The sequence below is a fragment of the Schistocerca gregaria genome, chromosome 8 (assembly GCF_023897955.1).
Source record: "Schistocerca gregaria isolate iqSchGreg1 chromosome 8, iqSchGreg1.2, whole genome shotgun sequence".
Taxonomy (NCBI): domain Eukaryota; kingdom Metazoa; phylum Arthropoda; class Insecta; order Orthoptera; family Acrididae; genus Schistocerca; species Schistocerca gregaria.
Window position 1 is genome coordinate 318,298,598 of NC_064927.1, and position 13,312 is coordinate 318,311,909.

Consider the following 13,312-nt stretch of genomic DNA (forward strand, 5'->3'; position numbering starts at 1 on the left):
GCTATGGCAAAAAAGGCATTTCTGGCCAACAGAAGTCTACTAATATCAAATACCGGCCTTAATTTGAGGAAGAAATTTCTGAGGATGTACATCTGGAGTACAGCATTGTATGGTAGTGAAACATGGACTGTGGGAAAACCGGAACAGAAGAGAATCGAAGTATTTGAGATGTGGTGCTATAGACGAATGTTGAAAATTAGGTGGGCTGATAAGGTAAGGAATGAGGAGGTTCTACGCAGAATCGGAGAGGAAAGGAATATATGGAAAACACTGATAAGGAGGACAGTATGATAAGACGTCTGCTAAGACATGAAGGAATGACTTCCATGGTACTAGAGGGAGCTGTAGAGGGCATAAACTGTAGAGGAAGACAGAGATTGGAATACGTCAAGCAAATAATTGAGGACGTAGGTTGCAAGTGCTACTCTGAGATGAAGAGGTTAGCACAGGAAAGGAATTCGTGGCGGGCCGCATCAAACCAGTCAGTAGACTGATGACAAAAAAAAGAAACGCTGACTAGTGTAATCTAATACTATCTCCTGTGTGTGTTCTATAGACGAGAAACACAAACTGCCAGCCACAAGGACGGAGTTCAGATAATGTTCAATGTGAGTATATGCACAAGAAGTGCTCTCAATCACTGAACACTGCGTACTCAACGACGGCTCCCTGCCCGGAGGCAAAGTCCAGAATCGTATAAGTTCTCAAGAGTACAGTGCCTAACCGTTCTAAGTATAAAATTTCCTGAGAGCAAAGGCAGCGAGTCCGTCTGTACCAAAAAAAGCTGATACTAAGCGACCGTCAAATACGGGCGCTCAAAATGGAAGAGCTCTTTCTCTCCACCGTTGGCTTCCAAGCAAAGCTCGGCTCCCCTCCCTCGTAACTGCAGAAGGCGTATCATATTCTCGAAACCACGGAATATCCTCCCTCTCTACAGATTCTTCTGAACGCCAACCAACCATGTTTTAGTCTTTTGTCGTCCAACGCACAAAGTTTGCTAGGAAATACCTATCCTCGTTACTTAGGAATACATACAATGCTACGCTTCTCAGAGTAAAAATCCTCGGAAATAACTCCGCTGTGTTGCAGATTTTCAGAGTTTCCAAAGTATTATCCGGTTATCCTTCTGACCCTGCAACAAACCGGCCGGCGGCCGCTGTATTGTGCTCAGGTGCCTCGACCGTCCGCCTTGGGTACTTCCTGTGGTAATTTGAACCAACACGCCTGTGGGGGCTTTTCCACCCAGGGCTTGAGTTACGCCTGCTGTTCCAACCTCTACTAGTATAGGCAATCATTCATTACGCCGTTTTGATAATAAAGACACTCCGTCACCTTTCAAGCAATAAGCATTAACAACTATTTACAAGGTGCACGTGACAGTGTCACTCTTATTTAAATATTCATATATACGATGTGGAACCTATCAAATGATACCTAATTCTGGTTGTAAATCTCAGCAAAGTATGTAGATGAGTGCTTGTAAGGTGCAAAATTATAGCCACGTTATACCATCACTCCTGACTGTCACTGTCAACAACTAAGACGTCTTGTCGATGCCGACCAAGAACAATGGTGACGGTGACTGCGTGAAGAGATGCTACTCCATGATAACGTCCGCCCGCATTCTGCTACATACAGGAATTGGGTTTGGAGGTCACTCCACACCAACCGTTTTCACTGGATCTTGTGCCCTCAGATTTTCACCTTCCCCACTCTCTATGGATCAGCCTTCAAGGAACTTCCTTTTCGTATGAAAATGCACTCCGAAAATGGTTCGGCGGATTCTTCGCTTAAAAGCCACGTGATTTCTACAGTCGTGAAATCGTTGGTAGCGTTGGCAGACGTCAATAATGAAGGAGACTATATTATTGATGAATAAAGTATCGGTTATTTGTATCTGTTATGTTTCTTGAATTTATGGGAAAACGATACGAACTGATACACTAAACCAATACTTTCTACCTCCCTCTTACAACACAGTGTGCCAATTCCTGCAGCTACGTCAGTATATCAGTACAGGCTCTATAGTGTAGGGTCGCACATGCAACTCAACCCTCAACGAGGCATGGGTGCGGCTTCTGCCTCTGCTCTAGATTCATCATGATGGGACTACCAAGGGCAATATGGGGAGCCTATGGATATCGAAAAACTTTCCACAGCTGTGAAAGTCGCATCCTAACCAGAAGAACATCTCCTCGAGTACCTGCCTCGCCACAAATGCTCATCGAACGTTTGACAGAAATACCCACCTCTCACATACTCACCTCTTAATTCAACTACCCGTATGTCCCAGTTTTATCTCAGACCCTGCCACCTATATGAGGATGTTAAAGAGGATGGGATGAAATACCCCGCTACACCACTGATGCGCAGAGAGATTGCAAGAGTAACAACGATATTTTCTGTGTAGGATATACTCCCAGTGTCCATCATCCCTGCTAGTGACAAACACCTCATGTGAGTATGGGAGTTGGCACTCCGCAAATAATGAAGGAGTATATATTATTGATGACTAAAGTCTCTTATACATGGAACAAGCCTGGAGATACTGACAGGTCTCAGATAGATTATATAATGGTAAGACAGAGATTTAGGAACCAGGTTTTAAATTGTACGACATTTCCAGGGGCAAATGTGGACTCTGACCACAAGCTATTGGTTATAACCAGTAGATTAAAACTGAAGAAACTGAAAAAAGGTGGGAATTTAAGGAGATGGGACCTGGATAAACTAAAAGAACCAGAGGTTGTATATAGTTTCAGGGAGACCATAAGGGAGCAATTGACAGGAATGGGGGAAAGAAATACAGTAGAAGAAGAATGGGTAGCTTTGAGGGATGAAGTAGTAAAGGCAGCAGAGGATCAAGTAGGTACAAAGACGAGGGCTAGTAGGATTCCTTGGGTAACAGAAGACATATTAAATTTAATTGATGAAAGGAGAAAATATAAAAATGCAGTAAATGAAGCAGACAAAAAGGAATACAAACGTCTCAAAAAATGAGATCGATAGGAAGTGCAAAATGGCTTAGCAGGGATGGCTAGAGGACAACTGTAAGGATGTAGAGGCTTATCTCACTAGGGGTAAGATAGATACTGCCTTCAGGAAAATTAAAGAGACCTTTGGAGATAAGAGAACCACTTGTATGAACATCAAGAGCTCTGATGGAAACCCAGTTCTAAGCAAAGAAGGGAAAGCAGAAAGGTGGAAGGAGTTTATAGAGGGCCTATACAAGGGCGATGTACTTGAGGACAATATTATGGAAATGGAAGAGTATGTAGATGAAGATGAAATGGGAGATACGACACTGCGTGAAGAGTTTGACAGAGCACTGAAAGCCTGAGTCGAAACAAGGCCCCCGGAGTCGACAACATTCCATTGGATCTACTGACGGTCTTGGGAGAGCCAGTCCTGACAAAACTCTACCATCTGGTGAGCAAGATGTATGAGACAGGCGAAATACCCTCAGACTTCAAGAAGAATATAATAATTCCAATCCCAAAGAAAGCAGCTGTTGACAGATGTGAAAATTACCGAACTATCAGTTTAATAAGTCACAGCTGCAAAATACTAACGCGAATTATTTACAGACGAATGGAAAAACTAGTAGAAGCCAACCTCGGGGAATATCAGTTTGGATTCTGTAGAAGTGTTGGAACACGTGAGGCAATACTGACCCTACGACTTATCTTAGAAGCTAGATTACGGAAGGGCAAACCTACGTTTCTAGCATTTGTAGACTTAGAGAAAGCTTTTGACAATGTTGACTGGAATACTCTCTTTCAAATTCTGAAGGTGGCAGGGGTAAAATGCGGGGAGCGAAAGGCTATTTACAATTTATACAGAAACCAGATGGCAGTTATAAGAGTCGAGGGACATGAACGGGGAAGCAGTGGTTGGGAAGGGATTGAGACAGTGTTGTAGTCTCTCCCCGATGTTATTCAATCTGTATATTGAGCAAGCAGTGAAGGAAAGAAAAGAAAAATTAGGAGTAGGTATTAAAATCCATGGAGAAGAAATAAAAACTTTGAGGTTCGCCGATGACATCGTAATTCTGTCAGAGACAGCAAAGGACTTGGAAGAGCAGTTGAATGGAATGGATAGTGTCTTGAAAGGAGGATATAAGATGAACATCAACAAAAGCAAAACGAGTATAATGGAATGTAGTCGAATTAAGTCGGGTGATGCTGAGGGAATTAGATTAGGAAATGAGACACTTAAAGTAGTAAAGGAGTTTTGCTATTTGGGGAGCAAAATAACTGATGATGGTCGAAGTAGAGAGGATATAAAATGTAGACTGGCAATGGCAAGGAAAGCGTTTCTAAGGAAGAGAAATTTGTTGGCATCGAGTATAGAATAAAGTGTCAGGAAGTCATTTCTGAAAGTATTTGTATGGAGTGTAGCCATGTATGGAAGTGAAACATGGACGATAAACAGTTTGGACAAGAAGAGAATAGAAGCTTTTGAAACGTGGTGCTACAGAAGAATGCTGAAAATTATATGGGTAGATCACATAACTAATGAGGAAGTATAGAATAGGATTGGGCAGAAGAGACGTTTGTGGCACAACTTGACCAGAAGAAGGGATCGGTTGGTAGGACATGTTCTGCGGCATCAAGGGATCACCAATTTAGTATTGGAGGGCAGCGTGGAGGGTAAAAATCGTAGAGGGAGACCAAGAGATGAATACACTAAGTAGATTCAGAAGGATGTAGGTTGCAGTAGGGACTGGGAGATGAAGAAGCTTGCACATGATAAAAGTAGCATGGAGAGCTGCATCAAACCAGTCTCAGGACTAAAGACCACAACAACAAGTCTCTTATTTATATCTGTTACGTTTCTTGAATTAATGGAAAAACAATACGAACTGATACACTAAACCAATATTTTCTACCTCCCTCCTACAACACTGTGTGCCAGTACCTGAAGGCTGGAAAGGCAGGCGATTCTACCTTTATAAATTCATTTGAACAGATCTTTCTGATAGCTGTAACGTTCGATTATTCCTGAATTTCGGCCATCGTTTTGGCATGGTTTTTGGCTTCCCCTCCCTAAATGGTGCGCTGTAATGACCTTCCTACTTTGTGTCAGGCTACGACTCAAGAAGGTGAACAATGCAAATCACAAAAACATTAGCCTAGTCTCATAACTGGTAATATATATCGTAACCGCCACCACGATGACCCATGCTTGAACATTCATTTAATAACGATAACGTCTAATGAGAGGAAAAAATGAAACTGAAACATTTCTTTCGACCGTACTCGAAGCTTCTTTGTCGTCGCACTGACAGCCAGAATCCTGAAAACCTGACAAAAATTGCAAAATATGGTTCAATAGGGACAAAAATTTGTGTAATGGTGTTTCTCACCCTTCTGATAACGATTTTTTTATCAAAATTGAAAAATTCAAAATGCCGGGTCCAATATGGTGAAAAGAATCTTGAAAAGGTTAATAAAGTAGGCAAAACATACTTTCAGTGAACATTTATAATTTTAATGGTAAATCTTGTCAGCAAAACTGCCTCAGTTACTGTCTTTATTACAGAAAATACGTATAGTAACAGGAATTGAAAGTTACATGTTTTCTTAATCTTCTACCTCTTGTGCTTCTTGTTCGTCAGCATCATTTCCTTCTTTATCTCCTTCCTCTCCGACATTTGTATTCTTTTCATCTGTAAAGGAGAAATGCGTTATAGTAAAACATAATTTAGCAAAAAAAAATATTAAGGAAAAGCTTATGGACTTGAAGTAACGTAATTATTTTATAAAGAGTACTTTATATTTTTGTGTTATGTAATTATATTTTCATTTTGTAATAGTTTTACTAGCAATGTTGTAAAAATAACAATTTTATGATTATATGTGCATATGTATTCTATTTGTATTTGAATAAAATTTTCAGTTCTATTATCTCAGTGCAAAAGAGCATCATTTTGCAACTATCACCTAAAAATAGCTGCTAATATCTAGATTTTAAAGCTGATTCTCAAAGATAATGGTATACATTTGAGGGAGGAATGAAAAGGAAGGCAGAATGTCATGGAATCTGAAAGTTATCTCTTTTTTCGCTCTCATTTTGCGATTTCTTTTCTTGGATTCCAGCAAGAAGTTCATGAACAAAAACCAGTTGTCAATTAATGATTAAATAATGAAATAAGTGTACAAGATTAAGTACCGCTCTCCTGAAATAGACTCCATTTTTAAAAAATCTGTCCGTACTGTACAAAAATATCTCATCCGAACGGAGTTCAACCTTCGGATGTAACAGTTGGCCGTTTATAAGACGAGGATTCAATAGTCTAAATATTAAGTTACATTTTTAACCGTGTAATTATTGCAGTGGGCATCCCCAGGACCTCATTTTGACCAACAAACGCGGCATGTGCTGAGCGGTAAGCTTGTCGGCACTCTTACTGTGAGCCGAAAATTCCTTATAAGTCCGGTGGCCTACCCTAAATGAGTCAGGCTGCGGCTGCCCAACCTTGTCATATCTGCGAGCCTCTCTCCTCTGTGCTAACGGAATGTTGCTAATCGACCTGCTCCAGTAAAGAAAAACACGTGTGAAGATCAGGCCAGGGCACCGACTCCAGAACGACCTTGTGACTTAAAACTCTGTAGTCCACCCGGGGCCTACACCGTTCACCATTCCCCTTTGGAACTGAAAACACTGGCGAGGCGATCAGATATGTAGGGGACAGACATCTTGGTTGGTAACAGTCGGTAGGGAGACTGCCGCACAGTGACCTGGTCAGTAAGTTGAAGCTCACACTCATTCTTAACCGTGACACCCAACCGCTGTGTCAGCACTTCTGGAAATTGACCTAGCAAATCTAATAATCGCCGGGCTTCACCTTGCCTAAATGTCTGACGTTAAAATGGAAATCCGTTTAAAAATGGATGAATATTGGCCATGACTACGCAATTCAAACTCAGCATTAGGATGAAATTTACGGAAAAATTTATTCCCAGATTAGTCTAAAACAAAAACAGTCCTCTCTATAAAATCAGTAAGTCAACAGGAAGCTGCTCGGCAACAAGTGTCCAGACCGGCCATGTGAACTGCTGAAGCGTTAAACCTACTCGCTTCTACAAGTTTACCCAGTAGCTTTAAATCTAAAGTTTGCAAATATGCTTATTCTTGAGTAATGCAATAATAAACATTACTACCGGAATCAGTAGTCCACAAACTGGCTCTTGATTCAGGGCGGCACAGATAAAGGGGAGAGAGGAGTTGCTAACTCAACCTTTTGCAAGTCTCAGGTGAGCAACCTGCTCGCCTCCTCTAATCCAAATTACGAAACCGCCACCTGCCATTAACGTTCCCGCAAACCACCGGACACTGTCTAGCAAAAAATCCTGGCTTGTTACACACGAAACCGCTCTCGCTAATTCGCCTAGGTCGGCTGCTCACATAGTACCGACGAGAAGAGGCTCCAGGCAAACTGCTTTCCGGCCAATAAGAAACCTTTTCTGTTCGGGGAAACCAACTCTATTTCTCGCGTCACTCAATCTACGTTACAAAAACTGCCAGGCTGTTAGCGAAAATCACTTCTGAACGCTTTACCGCATGAATGCCGACGATTATATAACCGACAACCTCAGTTTCGCTAAACCCGACGCAAATGATAATGGGGAGCGTCTAATATTAGTAATGTTATCTACAAAAGTTGTTGCCTTGTATTCTGAAATAATATCTGTTGATCAACACGTTCCTTAATCTGATAAACCTTGATTAACAATTCTAATTCGTAAATCACTCAAAGTGCCCCCTTTCCAAATAACCTCATCAATCTTAGTAGACATCATGCCTCTAGTTAGTGGCTACATAATCTGAAAAAACGCATGATCAGCGATCTACAGAATGTGGCCTGCTCCTTTAACTTAACTGATAAATACAAAAATTCCACTATTTGGTCACTACATCCAATTGGCAACTTCGTAATGCCTTGTACAGCGAGTTGACAAAAGTCATGGGATAGCGGTATGCACATCAACACGAGCTTTAAAAGAACAGTGCATTAGCGGAGCTGTCATTTCTACTTAGGTGATTCATGTAAAAAGGTATGAGACTTGATTATGGCCGCAAGACGGGAATTGGTTCAAATGGCTCTGAGCAGTAAGTCCCCTAGAACTACTTAAACCTAACTAAACTAAGGACATCACATAGCCGGCCGGAGTGACCCTGCGGTTCTAGGCGCTACAGTCTGGAGCCGAGAGACCGCTACGGTCGCAGGTTCGAATCCTGCCTATGGCATGGATGTGTGTGATGTCCTTAGGTCAGTTAGGTTTGATTAGTTCTAAGTTCTAGGCGACTAATGACCTCAGAAGTTAAGTCGCATAGTGCTCAGAGCCATTTGAACCATTTTTTGACATCACATACATCCATGCCCGAGGCCGGATTCGAATCTGCAACCGTAGCGGTCGCGGTGTACCAGACTGTAGCGCCTAGAGCCGCTCGGCCACTCCGGCCAGCGCACGACGGGAATTACCAGACTCTGAACTCAGAATGGCAGTTGGAGCTAGATGAAGGGGAATTCCATTTCGGAAATCGTTAGGGAATTCAATATTCCGAGATCAACAGTCAAGTGTGGGACGAGAACACCAAAGCTTAGGCATTGCCCCTCAGCAGATAACACAGTGGTCAGTGGCCTTCACTTAACGACAGAGAGGAGGGGTGTTTACGTAGTGGTATTACTGCTAACAGACAAGCAACGTTGTGTAAAATAACCGCAGAGATCGATATGGGATGTACGATGAAGGTATCTGCTAGGTAAGTGCAGCGAAATTAGTCTTTAATAGCCTGTGGTAGCACGATGTCGCCTCTCCGGGGCTTGTGACCGTATCAGCTAGACCCTAGACCATTGGGAAACGATTGCCTGTTCAGATGAGTCCCGATTTCAGCTGGTAAGAGCTGTTGGTAGAGTTGGAGTGTGGCGCAGATCCAACGAAGCCATAGACCCAAGTTGTCTACAAGGCACTGTGCAAGCTGGTGGTGGTTCCATAACGGACAGTATCACATGGATTGAACCGATCATTGACTGAAAATGGTTATGTTCGGCTACCTGGAGACAGTTTTCATTGAATCCATGTTCTCAAACAACGACGTGCCACGATCTGTGTCACAACTGTTCACGACTGGTTTGAAGAACATCTGGACAATCTGAATGAATGATTTGGTTACCCAGACCGCCAGGCATGAATTGAATTGAACAATCAAGAGGTAAGTTCGTGCAAAACTCCTACGCGCCACCAACACTTTCGCAATTATAGAAGAGTGTGGCTCAGTATTCCTACAGGGGCCTTCCAGCAACTTGTTGATTTCATACCACGTCCAGCTGCTGCTCTTCGCCGGGAAAGAGGAGGACCGACATTATAGTAGGAGATATCTCTTGACTTTTGGCCCTTAGTGTATCATAGCCACAGCAGAGTTCGGCAAACGACTGAAATGTTTCTATATCTCCATACCTTCACCACTCGTGGAAACACACCTCGACTCCTGGCTATCCTCTGACCTTGTCCGCTCATCACGGCTTCCTTTCCATTGCAGTAAATTAATGTGGTATTGAAGCTCCCTAACTTTTTTCTACATCTCTTTAAAATCACCCAGCGCCAGTTCATTAGTGCTGCCTTAAAGGGCTTGGCCGTGAATTTTTAATTGGTAAAAATGTTCCTTCTTCAGATGCCCAATCTCCATCACTTCTCGGGTCACCATTGTAACAAACTGAATTACCTGTGAACCGAAAACCACTTAAACATGTAACACCTATTTTCGACTTATTTGGTATCTTTGTCGATATTTCTATGTCAGAATGGTTCAAGTGGCTCTAAGCACTATGGGACTTACCATCTGAGGTCAGCAGTCCCCTAGAACTACTTAAACCTAACTAACCTAAGGACATCAGACACATCCATGTCCAAGGCAGGATTCGAACCTGCGACCGTAGCTGCAGCGCGGTTCCCGACTGAACGGCCTGTAACCACTCGGTCACAACGGCCGGCTATTTCTATGTCAATTTGTAGAGTTGCTTATGTGAAGTGATGTATCTATCATGGGAAGTCTTTGAATGTGTGTACATATTTCAGTTATGTGAACTTTTGAACGATGTTGTTGAAATTTTGCTTGTGGATTTAAATAGTTATTGAAATGATTGTCATATAATGTACTGTAAATGATTTGGTCCATAGTTAGGGGATGTAGGGTCGAATGTAAAAGATGTGGGGAATTCACGCAGCTATGGAAGTAGCTTGGCGGCGTGGAAGGTGTGGTTGGCGCGCAAGTCGCAACTCATCCTTTGTGGCGGGTAAGGAGTCTGGTCTGAGCAGTGCTGTGGTTAAAATCTCGCCAGCAGTAGCGGATGATTTTGGCTCATATTCTTGGAGTTTTGTGGCCAGAAGAGCTTAAGAGCAGAATTAATGGTGCTCGGATGCTGTATTTGGTGAGAATATTATCAGAGTATGGTTTTTTGGCCCTATAAAAACGTTACTACGTCGCCAAGAAGATCAGTAATAGGGCGAGGCCAACAGTACTGCCATGACTGCATCGCCGCCAAGTTATTAGCCGCCGCTAATTACGCCACCAGTGGCACTAGGTTGTTTATATTTGGCACACTGTAAATGGACCAGGTATTTGTTAAATTTGGTCGATTTTAATAAGATCTTTCTGTTGCTAAAAAACTTATCTTACACCCGTGATTATCGCAAATCATAAACCTGGGCAGGAATCCTATCCTAGTTATTTTAATTTCGAGTGTCCTTGTTTTTATGGAAAGACTTTTTTGGCAGCTGTAAAAATAGTTGTTACTGCTTTCTAATGTGTGGAGTTATAGTGTTTAAAGTTCAGTTTTATAGTTTGAGAAATACTCCACTTCCAGTGCAATATTTAGACCAATCTGCCGTCATTTCCTTAAATAATTTGCCTTACTGGAAAAGTTGCCTGAAAACAGTAAAGTAAAGTAGTGAAAAAGATTACTAGTTGTTGCATTTATGCACGTTGATCAGAATTACGAAGTTTTATCAGTGTTCATTTCATGAGAAAGTGTTTGAACTTGAATTTAATGTTGTGTTGGCATTTGTACAGCCAATTAGATTTTTAGTAAGTTAAAGTGTTATGGTTTGTGGATCTTTAATAAAGAAGCAAAGCAAAGACTGGACTGATTTGGGGCAAGAGACCAAACATCGAGGTCAGCGGTCTCATTGGATTAGGGAAAGATGGGGAAGGAAGTCGGCCGTGCCATGTCGAAGGAACCATCCCGGCATTTGCCTGAAGCGATTTAGGGAAATCACGGAAAACATAAATCAGGATGACCGGACGCGGGATTGAACCGTCGTCCTCCCGAATGCGAGTCCAGTGTGCTAACCAGCAAACCAAAGGCTCCTACAGAGCCAGTGTAGTTAGATAGGCATCTGTTTAATTGCTTCAGATCGAGTTTAAGAAAGAAATCTTTACTGCGTTAGCTATTTTAATGCAAACTGGTTAATGCAGAAGCACAGAGACCCTGTACTAAGCAATAAAGCTATAGAGTATGATAAAAATCATGTCATGCTATTCTCTATTTAGTATTACTATTACTTTCATGTTTGCTTGTGAGTGGTTCTGCAAACTGCTGCATCTAGTTCCTTTAAGGAAAGTATTGTTGAGAGGCATATGTTACTGTTTGCTATCTTACTATCTCGTTGGTCATTTGTTTCTCTGACTTTCAAGTTAGTAGTACATTTATCTGCAAGGTTAGATTACTGTGTTGTAGTGTAAACAGATATAAAGAAAGAGTTTAGTGTGTGTGTCAGGGAAGGTAAGGTTATCCTTAGCACTGTCTTCTGCTTCATTATATTGCTCACCAAGAATGTCTAATTGGAACGGCGACCGATATTAATATGTAATGTTACAACTTGCTTTTATGATGGGAGAACGACTGTTCCCTGATTCACTTGTTCACTGTTAGTTATACTCTGCTGGAGCGTTTCGGAAGCGAATCCCAGTTTGACTGTTCGGTTTCCATTAGGTTGTCGCACGGTCACAACTTCTCAAAAATTCCTCGTAGAGGTATAACGTTAGCATCGATTGTCGTTCAAGGTAAGCGGTGTTACTGTTACAAACATTACACTGATCACCCAGAACGTTATAACCACCTACCTAATAGCCGGAATGTCCACCTCTGGCACGGATAACAGCGGTCACGCGTCATGACATGGAAGCAATGATGTCTTGGCAGGTTTCTGGAGGGATCTGATATCACATCTTCACACACAAGTCACCTAATTCCCGTAAATTCCAGGGAGGGGGGCGATAGGCTCTGACGCCATGTTCAATCACATCCCAGATGTGTTCGCTCGGGTTCAGATCTGACTAGTTTGAGGACCGGCACATCAACTGGAACTCGCCATGGAGTTCCTTGAACCACTCCATCATAACCTTATGAGATGGCTCATTATCTTGTTGGCAAATGCCAATGCTGTCGGGAGACATGATCATCATGAAGGGCTCTACATGTTCTGCAACCAGTGTACGGCACTCCTCGGCCGTCATGGTGCCTTGCACGAGCTCCACTGAACCCATGGATGTCCACGTGAATGTCACTCCGAGCATAATGAAGCCACCGCCAGCTTGTCTCCGTCCCACAGTACGGGTGCTAAGGAACTGTCCCTGGAAGCGGATTCGCGCCCTCCCATTACCACGATGAAGAAGGTGTAGGGATTCATTAGACAATACAGCACACTGTGACTGCGCCAACGTCCAGTGCCGGCGGTTACGTGTCCATTACAGTCGTAGTTGCCTATGTCGCTGTGTTAACATTGGCACACACATGGGTCGTCGGCTGCTGAGGACCATGGTTAGGAGTGTTCCGTGCACTGTGTGTTCAGACACACTTGTACTGTACCCAGCATTAAGTATGTTGCTGGTTCCACCACAGTTCGCCGCCTGTCCTGCTTAACAAATCTGCCCAGACTATGACGCCAGACATCTGTAATGGAGTGGAGGCCGCCCAACCCCACGACGTCTGGACGTGGTTTCATCTTGGTTTCGTCACGTGGTCTAAACACTGATCACAGCACTCCTCGAACACCGGAAATGTTGTGCAGTTTTAGAAATGCCCGTGCCGAACCTCCGATCCATCACATTCTGCCCTCGGTCAAACTCAGGTAGATCGTCCGCCTTCCCGATTCTACAAACGGACAGAACGCTCCCTCATGCTAAATGCAGGTGCGTGTGTCTGACTAGCAGTCTTTCCTGCCTGGTGACGGTGTTGACGCCTGCTAGGATGCATATTGTTGGAAGGTCGGTGGTCATAATGTTCTGGCTCATCAGAGTACGCAAG